This window comes from Sinocyclocheilus grahami, unplaced genomic scaffold, assembly GCF_001515645.1.
Source record: "Sinocyclocheilus grahami isolate Dianchi unplaced genomic scaffold, SAMN03320097.WGS_v1.1 scaffold247.1, whole genome shotgun sequence".
NCBI lineage: Eukaryota > Metazoa > Chordata > Actinopteri > Cypriniformes > Cyprinidae > Sinocyclocheilus > Sinocyclocheilus grahami.
In genome coordinates this window covers 1,006,713-1,017,143 of record NW_015505426.1, presented here as the reverse complement: position 1 = coordinate 1,017,143, position 10,431 = coordinate 1,006,713, and the positions used below count along the sequence as shown (strand labels likewise).

The 10,431-nt window shown below is 38.0% G+C and overlaps 1 protein-coding gene and 1 pseudogene across 1 annotated transcript in view; both read left to right on the top strand.

Annotated features, from left to right (window-relative positions):
- LOC107598188 (transcriptional activator GLI3-like) overlaps window positions 1-10,431 on the top strand; it is a 134,026-nt gene that overhangs the window by 90,913 nt on the left and 32,682 nt on the right. The gene's annotated exons all lie outside the window — the stretch shown is intronic.
- On the top strand, window positions 9,850-10,353 carry LOC107598189 (thiosulfate sulfurtransferase/rhodanese-like domain-containing protein 1 pseudogene; annotated as a pseudogene).

Sequence of the window (10,431 nt, the reverse complement as noted above, 5' to 3'; positions counted from 1 at the left end):
GACGGGCAGAGAGTTGACAGGCGGCCTCCTTGGCCGGAACAGAACAGGCAGAGAGTTCACAGACGGCCTCCTTGGCCGGAACAGAACAGGCAAAGAGTTCACAGACGGCCTCCTTGGCCGGAACAGAACAGGCAAAGAGTTCACAGATGGCCTCCATAGCCGTGACAGGATGGGCAGAGAGTTCATAAATGGGTACCACTGACACCTGTGGTGTGATTGATGACAGCTGTGTGCAATCAGTGCTGTGTGCAATCAATTGCATGTGTGTAATCAGTGCAATGGATGATGGGAACTGTAGTCCGGGTGAAGTGCAACAGTGGTGTGGTGCAAGAGTCCATAGTAGTGGAAGGGTGACCTCTGGTGGCAAGCAGACAGAAGTTCATGGATCGGATTCGTGACACAATTTAATTGAACAATTAAAAAAGAAATCGTAACACTTTATAATAACTTTCATTTATAAATCATTAAAAAATATTATATAATGCTTAAAAAATATTATATAATGCTTAATGGATCATTAGTTAATATATATTCAAAGAGTTAGAAACGTGAGATAATGTGCTTGTTAATGTTTGCTAATAAACTTATTAAACATTAGATAATGTTCAAACAAATCATTATTTCATGTAAGTTAAAATGCTTACAAATGTTATTAAACTTTCAATTCTGTATGATCAAGCACTTATTGAAAATCAGTAATTTTTTTTTAACAGATGCTTGGGTAACACTTTATTTTAGGGTCTCTTAACCTGTTGCTTATTAGCATGCATATTACTAGAATATTAGCCATTTATTAATAGTAATTAAGCACATATTAATGCCTTATTCTACATGACCTTATTCTACATCCCTAATCCTACCCAATACCTAAACTTAACAACTACCTTACTAACTATTAATAAGCAGCACATTAGGAATTTATTGAGGGAAAAGTGTTAATAGTTAATAGTGAATAAGTGATTCTAAAGTGTTACCAAAGCTTGTGTTAATGCACAACACTTTTGCTGCTATTGAGGTGTGATACGGGTAAGGTTAGGGAGAGGTTTGGTGGTATGGGTAGGTTTAAGAGTTGGTTAAAGGGTCTACAGTGTACAGGGGTCAATTTGATTAAAAGAGAACACGGTTCAATCTGTTTATATTATATTGTTTCATATTTTATTGTTGATAAATGAACAAGTATTTTCTTTTAAAAAATGATTTTGTTTTCCCGTTTATTTATGATTCAAGGAATATCCTGTTTCATGATATACTGAAGTGTAGTATACAAATGTGAGTGCATTAGCTAAACTTAATCAGCCACCCTTTACACAAACCTTGTTACATTAGTTAAAAGTCCAATGCCCATAAAGATACTAAATGATTAGAAATAATTTATAAACATTTACAAATGATGAATAGTTTCAACTTTAGATTGGCTACTGCAAAAAACATGAATAAATGATTAATAAATGATTAGTAAAGATGTATGAATAGGGTAAATTCAGGTCTTTTGGGACACTTTTTGCCATTGAGATGACTGCTCATAAAGGTATTAATGATTAGTAAACATTTATAAACATTTGCATATGATGAAGAGTTTCCACTTTAAATTGGGTACTGCAAAAACATGAACAAAAAATTGATAGATTGTTTTTTAAGATGTGTAAATAGAGGTCTACACAACAAACAAAGACCAAGAAATGAAGATCATATTTACATTTACATTTACATTTAGTCATTTAGCAGACGCTTTTATCCAAAGTGACTTACAAATGAGGACAATGGAAGCAATCAAAATCAACAAAAGAGCAATGATATACAAGTGCTATAACAAGTCTCAGTTAGCTTAACGCAGTACACGTAGCAAGGTTTTTTTTTTAAATAATATAATAAATAAAAAGAAAACAGATAGAATAGAATAAGAATAGAGTAAGCTAGTGTTAGAGGTATTTTTGCTTTTGTTAATTGTATAATAAATTAAAAGAAAACAGATAGAATACAAAAAGATTAGAAAGAAAGTGTTCGTTTAAAAAAAAAAAAAGAAAACAAGCAGCAAATTAATAGAGTGCAAGTCTAAAAGGGACACTTTAAAAAAAATAGAATTAGAATAGAGAGTGCTAGAGTAAGAGGGTCAAATAAAGATGGAAGAGACGTGTTTTTAGCCGATTCTTGAAGATGGCTAAGGATTCAGCTGCTCGGATTGAGTTGGGCAGGTCATTCTACCAGGAGAGTAAAATTTATTCTTATTTTATTCAAGTAAAAATAAAAAAGTGATCCGTAAAAGTGATTTAGTGCTTATTTGGGATGCCACAATAAAGCGACGTTCACTTGCAGAATGCAAGCTTCTAGAGGGCACATACGTCTGAAGTAATTAATTTAGGTAAAGGGATGCAGAGCCAGTGGTGGTTTTGTAGGCAAACATCAATGCCTTGAATTTTATGCGAGCAGATATTGGTAGCCTGTGCAAATTGATAAACAGAGGTGTGACGTGCATTCTTTTTGGCTCATTAAAAATGTATTTTGCTGCCGCGTTCTGGATTAATTGTAAAAGTTTGATAGAACTGGCTGGAAGACCTGCCAAGAGAGTCTCGGTTGAATATTCACTTCTCAAACCAGACTGGTTGCTGTCAAGGAGGTAGTGCTGTGTGAGAAAGGCAGAGACTTGGTTGAACACAGCTTGTTTAAGTGTTTTTGCAATGAAAGGAAGAAGGGAAACCAGTCTGTAGTTCTCTAAAAGAGATGGGTTAAGGGTGGATTTCTTAAGTAGTGGGGTTATGTGAGCCTGTCTAAATGTTGAGGGAAAAACACCAGTGTGAAGGGATATGTTAATGATGTGAGTGAGTGCAAGTACAACTACAGGAGAAATGGCTTGAAGGAGATGAGATGGAATAGGATCAAGCGGACAAGTAGTAGAATGATTAGAAAGGATGAGTTTGGAGACTTCTGTCTCAGAGAGTGAAGAGAAGGATGTGAATGAGTGTATGTCTGCTGGTAGGATGTGCTTGACAGATTGTGGTGTGGAAAATTGTACACTGATGTTTTTAATTTTATTAATGAAAAACGTGGCAAAGTTGTCAGCTATTAGAGTTGATGCAAGAGGGGGAGGACAAAGGAGCGAGGAAAATGTTTTAAAGAGCATGTGAGAGTTAGACGAATTGTTAATTTTGTTATGGTAGTATGTCCTTTTAGCAGTAGAGACATTAGCAGAGAAGGAAGAGAGGAGTGACTGATACACATTAGGGTCAGTAGGATTTTTGGATTTACGCCATACCCTTTCAGCAGCCCTGAGCTTAGAACGATGTTCGCCGAGAACATCAGATAACCAAGGGGCAGAAGGGGTGGTACGGGCTGGTCTGGAAGACAAGGTGCAGACAGTGTCTAAACAAGATGTAAGAGTGGAGCAGAAAGTATCAGTAGCACTGTTAGCATCAAAAGACACGAGAGCACATGGCACACGGAAACAAACAAGAAAAGCCATGTGCTCACACAAAAAAAAACACAAGCACCAGCAAAACAAAATCACCAGCCATGTGCAAGACAAGACATGAATACGCAGCTAATGAGAACTCATAAGCCACGTGTTCACACAAAACATGACAACATGAAAGCACACAGCCCGTGAAAACACAAGCTGCGTGCTACACAGCACAAGACAAAACAAAACATAGCATGAAAGCACTAGGGATGGGTCGTTCTTGAACAATTTGTTCATTTTGAAAGAAACTTTAATATGACTCGGGAACGACGAGTTGTCTGAGTGAGGGACTCGTTTATTTTGTGTTGACCGCGCATGCACAACATCCAATAGGTTCTGCGCAGGAAACAGAAATGATTAGTTTATCTCCTGAGTCTTCGGATTCGAGTCATTTGTTCATCACGTGACAGCCCCATAGACTAGAGGCTATGCAGTCTGTACCAGAAAGAGAAATTATTAGTTCATCTCCCGAGTCTTTGGGTCCGAGTTATTAATTCTTTTGTCACGTGACGTGAGAGCAGCAATGGAAATGACAGAAATTAGTTAAGAATTCCCAACCTTCCTTACAACAAGACCGTAGTTTGTTTCTTTACTCTTACAGTTACATAACTGTTTCTTTACTCTTACAGTTACATAACTTTTCTGGTCTCAAATTTTATTTGAGCTTTATAGATTTTTATTTCTTTTTATTTCTTGTTTATTTTATTTCAATTTATAAATTTGTGAATTTCTGTGATGGTTGTTGTCCATAACAAATGTGGTAATAAAGAGTTGGTTAATATTTTAAACTGTATCTGTATGATGGGGAAAATCACTATTCCTAATTCCTAAATGTAATACAACATTACAAGATACTGATCTGGGAAGAAGTCACGTGACAAAAGAACGAACGACTTGGACCTGAAGACTCGAGAGGTGAACTAATCAATTCTCTTTCCGGTAAAGACTGCATAACATTTGTAACATAACATAACAACGGATGTGCCAGGGTGTGCCAGTGCCACCCACAGTGGCAGTTGGCACACCTAAAAATAGATGCAGAATAATTTTTTTATAGTCTTAATAAATAATGTTTTTTTTTCTAAACTCGGCCTATTGTTGTTTACTCACAATATTTGTTCATTTAAAATGTAATTTAAATTTTAAATGATTTTCGTAAAAAAAATAAATAAATCTGCCAACATTCAAACTGCCAACCAATCCGCAAACAGCAGCTGACTGTGACGTGTGACCCCAGGGTTGTGGCTAGAAGGGATACAGCAAAAAAACGGAAGCTAACAATAAATTTAATTTTCTACCTATTAGTTTGTGTTTTATTAATGTCTACACCTACCCCAACCTTAAACCTACCCCTTACAATAATGCAAAAATAGTAATTATTGTTGTACAGTGTGAGAAAAATTACGCTATAGTGATGTGCGCATGCCCAGTAGTTTTAGCTGTATCCCTTCTTGTCACGCCTATGGACTGTCCTTGTATTCCTGTCTTGTGTTTTGCTCCCCATGTGCTCCCCGTGACCCAGTTTCTCCCGTGTCTGATTGTGCTCATATTTGGTTCTTCCTGTTCCTGTTCCCATTGAGTTATATTTGATTCAGCTGTGTCTCGTGTATTTCCTCATTAGTTCCGATTACTTAAGCCCAGTGTTTCCCTGTGTCTAGTGTCCAGTGTTAAACGTCAACTCCATGTGCTACGTGTGTGTTCCTGCCTGTCCTGTGTTCCCCCGTGGTTTGGATTAATAGATTAAAGGTTGGATTAATAGATTAAAGGTACTGTGTTATGACTAGGGATGCACCGATACCACTTTTTCAAGTACTCGCCCGATACCAATACTTTTATTTTTGGTACTTGCCGATACCGAGTACCGATACCAATATTTTCATTGCATTTGTACATTTTTAAAATATTGGGTACAGAAACCAAAAGAGTATGTATAATGTTAGTTGGTTAACTTCATTTATCAAATAGATACAGTCAAACCAAAATGTATTCAGACACCTTCAACATTTCTCACATTATCACAGTTTATTCGCTATAGTTTAGAAAATTGTAATAAAATATGACAAGAACTCAGAGTTAAACTGTGTCAGAACAAATTCAGCTTGATAATGTCAGATAACTTTGATAGAAAGGTATGTAATGGATTACAATAAACCAAATATTATTCATACAGCTGTCAATATTTACACAACTATCAGTACTTTGTCGGGTGACCCTTAGCCTTAATGACAGCATATAGTCTCCTGGGCATGCTGTCAACCAGGTTCATGCAAACCTGAACTTAAATTTTTTCCCAGACTCAGTCTGAATAATTTTTTGTCCCAAATTTGTATAAATTTTACTGGTAGTCCACTGTATGAAGAATTTTTGGGTATAATATATCATAGTTTATTTTGCTATCATCACTTTACATAAATGAACCTAAGTGTCCTACACCCACTTGTAAAAAAAAGATCAAAAATTATATCTGGTCTCTGAATAATTTTTGGTTTGACTGTATATCCTTCCGTTATTTTCACACTTAATTATGCCCATTAAAATGTATTTTACAAGTTTTTGTTACTTTCACTGTTAATTTTTTCTCTCTCTGTGCTAGCCTACATCATATTTAATTTAATAGCATTAGAGCTGCTCCATTGCAGCGGCTTAGTACTGTAATCACGTGATTTGCTGTAAAAATGCAGGGAACCACTCACTATAAATCTCCTAACTGTGATATTTTCATAAATAGAAGTCACGTTTTTTTAATCTGAAACGTGCAGCGATTTATTTTCCAAAGCCACTCATATAATGCAGAAACACGCATGAAGTAAGCAAAACACACGCAACGTGCACACGTATTTGTACTGGTGCAGAATGAGAAGTACAGTACAGCCTAGCGCATTTCACACAGGCTGTTAGTTTCACTTTCGCTAGAAAGTCGAGTATGATTAAGGGTGAAAATAAATGACGTTTAGTGAATGCCCCTATAAATTGTCTTATTTTTTCTTATTATTTATGATTTAGTTTTAATCCAAATGATGCGGATTAAGTACCATAAGATACCAGTATCGGTATCGGTGCATCCCTAGTTATGACTGTTTATGTTGTTGAATTGCTGGTTTTGTCTGGCCAGAGGAGAACTGGCCCCCCGACTGAGCCTGGTTTCTCCCAAGGTTTTTTCTCCATTCTGTCACCGATGGAGTTTTGGTTCTTTGCCGCTGTCGCCTCTGGCTTGCTTAGTTGGGGACACTTAATATCCAGCGATATCGTCGACTTGATTGCACAGATACTATTTCAACTGAACTGAGCTGGATGATGACATCACTGAATTCAACGATGAACTGCCTTTAACTGAAAATTTAGTGTTTACTATTGTCATTTAGCATTATTGACACACTATTTTCCTATTTAATACTGTAAAGTTGCTTTGACACAATCTGTATTGTTAAAAGCGCTATATAAATAAGGGAAGTCGTGGCCTAATGATTAGAGAGTCGGACTCATAAACCAAAGGCTGTGGGTTCGAGTCTCGTACCGGCAGGGATTGTAGGTGGGGGGAGTGAATGTACAGCGCTCTCTTCCACCTTCAATACCACGACTGAGGTGCCCTTGAGCAAGGCACCGAACCCCCAACTGCTCCCCGGGCGCCGCAGCATAAATGGCTGCCCACTGCTCCGGGTGTGTGTTCACGGTTTGTGTGTGTTCACTGCTGTGTGTGTGCACTTTGGATGGGTAAATGCAGAGCACTAATTCCAAGTATGGGTCGCCACATGTCACATGCCACTTCACTAAATAAAGGTGACTTGACTTGACTTGGCGATCCTGATTGTATTATATTTTATATAGTTTTATGGTTATGTGGCAAGCTTGAGTATAATTTTACACATCAGCCCAGTCTATTCTGTGACATTAGTGATACGCAGAGTTGGGTTTTTTGTTTTTGCACATTAATCTGACAAGAAATGTGGCACACCCAGTTTTTCTGATGCACACCTAGAGTCTCTTTTCTGGCTATGCTAGTGGCACGCGGCCAAACACGAACTGCGTGCTAGACAAGACACAACATACACGGACAGAAGAGTGCACGGCCCGAGCGATCTCGAGACTGCACGCTCTACAGCAAGACAGAACATGGAGAGCGAATGTCTGAACCCCGACACGAAACCAAAACTAGAACAAGACATGAGTGGCGGGATCCAAACACCACGCTCCAACAAGAAACAAGGCACACAGACAAAAGAGCGCACGGCTCGAGCACACTTGAGGCTGCGCGCTCACATGAAATCATGACAGGAGTGTCAGGGTTCTGTCACAAAACCATGAATAAACTAGTCCAAAGTGACATAACCCTGACAGAATGAACTAATTTACTAAAATTAATCATGGGGCTTAACAGTACATTTAAGGTGAAGTGTGTAATTTATAGGCCAAATGGAAAAAAGAAAGAAACAAAATTAGTTAATTAATATGTATTTATTGTACTAATGGCTGAGCTAAGTTGGGCTGGTTATGTTTCTTAAACAAAAAGATCAATATTTTGAAAGTGTGCAACAGTGTATTTTAACATCCAGACAGTATACACCTCACCTCTAACTACTCGAGTTTTGAAAAAAAGGTAATCTACAATTTCCTATACAACATCCATACAATTAAAAAAAAAAAGTGTTATGTTTTTTGAAGGTTTCTAGCAGACTTTACAATTCTTGCCTTAAAATGTAAAAAACAGTGTGGAAAAGATGTGAGCAAGAGAGAGGCGGGGGAAATAGGGAAGAAAGATTGTCGGAGGAAAACCATGTACATTGGGGACGAAAGAGGGAGATCCAGTGGGTAGAGAGAGAAGCACAGATCAAGACTCAGGGAAAGTGACGTGGATAAACGTGAGAGACAGAGATCAAGAGACACACAAAGGACAGGAGAGAGAGAGAGCCAGGAATAGAAAGTTGAAGCTGTACTGCTGAGTTTATTCCTGTGGTACAGAGAGCTGGTGAAATACTAGAGCCTGGGCCGTGTGCCTCTGATCAGGGCGGCAGTGAGCACAATTACCTTCTTTTCAAATCCTTCAGTGACACCATGGGAGAAAGGAGGACTTTGAAACTTGAAAGGCAGGGCGCTTGCTTTCAAACCTCAAACGCAAGCAGGAAAGGGCTCTGAAATTTGTTCAGTGCTCCCTATCCACCATTAGCTTGTTTCTTCCTCTCGCCTCCAGGCATTTAAGCGATTTTTGAAGAGATGTTAAGAAATTCAATCACTACAGAGAGAGTGAGGGAGCACAATAATTTTTCCTCTCTCTTCTTCTCTCTTCCCCTCTTTTGCGCTGTTTTTTTGCCACTGGAGCGTGCTTTGCCCCCAGTCCACAGAGAACGAGCTTGCTGTTTTTGTGTCGAGGTGAATAGACCGGTGAATCTGTGGAGCAATGATGGAGCCAAAAACACAAAAGGAATAAAAGAATGCTGAGGAAATAAAAGAGAAGGGTTGATGGTCAGGGCCAGGGAAATCCTTCTCATCTGCCTCCTGACATGTGGAATCTCAACATCAGAGCTTCACTGAGCCCAGAGTGCAATAGCTCACTCACCTTCATCTAAAAGTCTGCAGAAAACTTTTGAAGTCTGTAAAAATTTGTTTATAAGGAAGCTGCCTAAATGAAATTGCTAGAGATCCATCCCCTTTCATTGTGCCTTAGGAAGGAGAAACCACAAATGAGTACTTTAATATCTCAGTTATTTCTTTAATGATATTACACTGAGAGCAAATGGAGATTTTTTCTTATGTTAAAATCTGTTTTTTAGATTAATCTTTTCCTTAGAAAAGAGCCCTTAAATGTTTCTTCTGTAGCGTTAAAGAAGAGATCTCAGAAACGTCTCAGACTTTGCTCAGATTAGCAAAGATACCAAAGTTTGCAATCAAAATCAAAGATTTCAATATGAACTCAAACCTAAATTAAATTGTTAGAGATCCGTCCATCTTTATAGTCCCGTATGAAGGAAAAAACACAAAAGAGTACGGACATATCTTAGTTGTAACTTCAGTAAGGTTAATGAGCAAAAATAAAATGAGCTTTTCCTGCAATTCCTAATTCTTCTAACTGTTCTACATTAAAAAAAAAAATCAACAAATATTCTTCTAACAAATGTAAAAAGGAATTTTTAGTAGGAGGAGTCAGTTTATAATTTTGAACTGAACAAGAAAACTCGGTAACACTTTATAATAACGGCACGCTATGAATCATTAGTTAAGCATTAGTAAATAGTAATTTCATTATTAATAAAGCATTATCCCTACATTAATAGACATTAGTAAGCAGGTTATAAATACAGCTATAAATGGTTTGCTCTTGATTTATAGGCATATCTATAATGTGTTTTATAATTGTATTTTCTTACTTTACTTCTTACTTTACTAATGACCAAAATAAGGAAGTAAAGGTCCGACCACCCGGTGAACTGTCTTAACGTCAACATGGCAAGCAGCGATAAGGAGATTTCCTACGGTGATCTCAAAGCTCTCTTGGCGAAGGGTTCAGGGCTTGTTGTGGATGTCCGCAGTAAAGATGAGGTAGATAGAGGGCGTATTCCTGGCTCCATCCATATCCCAGTGGAAAATGTAGAAAGTGACATGTCCTTGGACGCATCTGAATTCCAGTCTAAGTTTGGCATAGTTAAGCCGTCTCTGGACAGCTCGGAACTGGTTTTCCACTCTCAGATGGGAAGACGCAGAGCTGTTGCCACAGAGAAAGCCAGAGGCCTGGGCTTCAAGAATACCTGTAATTATGCTGGGGGCCACAAGGAATGGTCAGACAAAGGAGGCAAGTGACAATCCTCAGAACTCCGGAAACTCTGAATATTCCAACTTAAATCAGGGACCTTTTTTCACTTATACAACTTAATGCTAATCATAATATTTGTGCATGTATTTTAATAAAGTCTGATGATTACCCCCCCCCCCCCCCCCCCTCGTAACACAGTCTCTTTTACTTATTCTGTTTTTTTCTTTTCTTAACA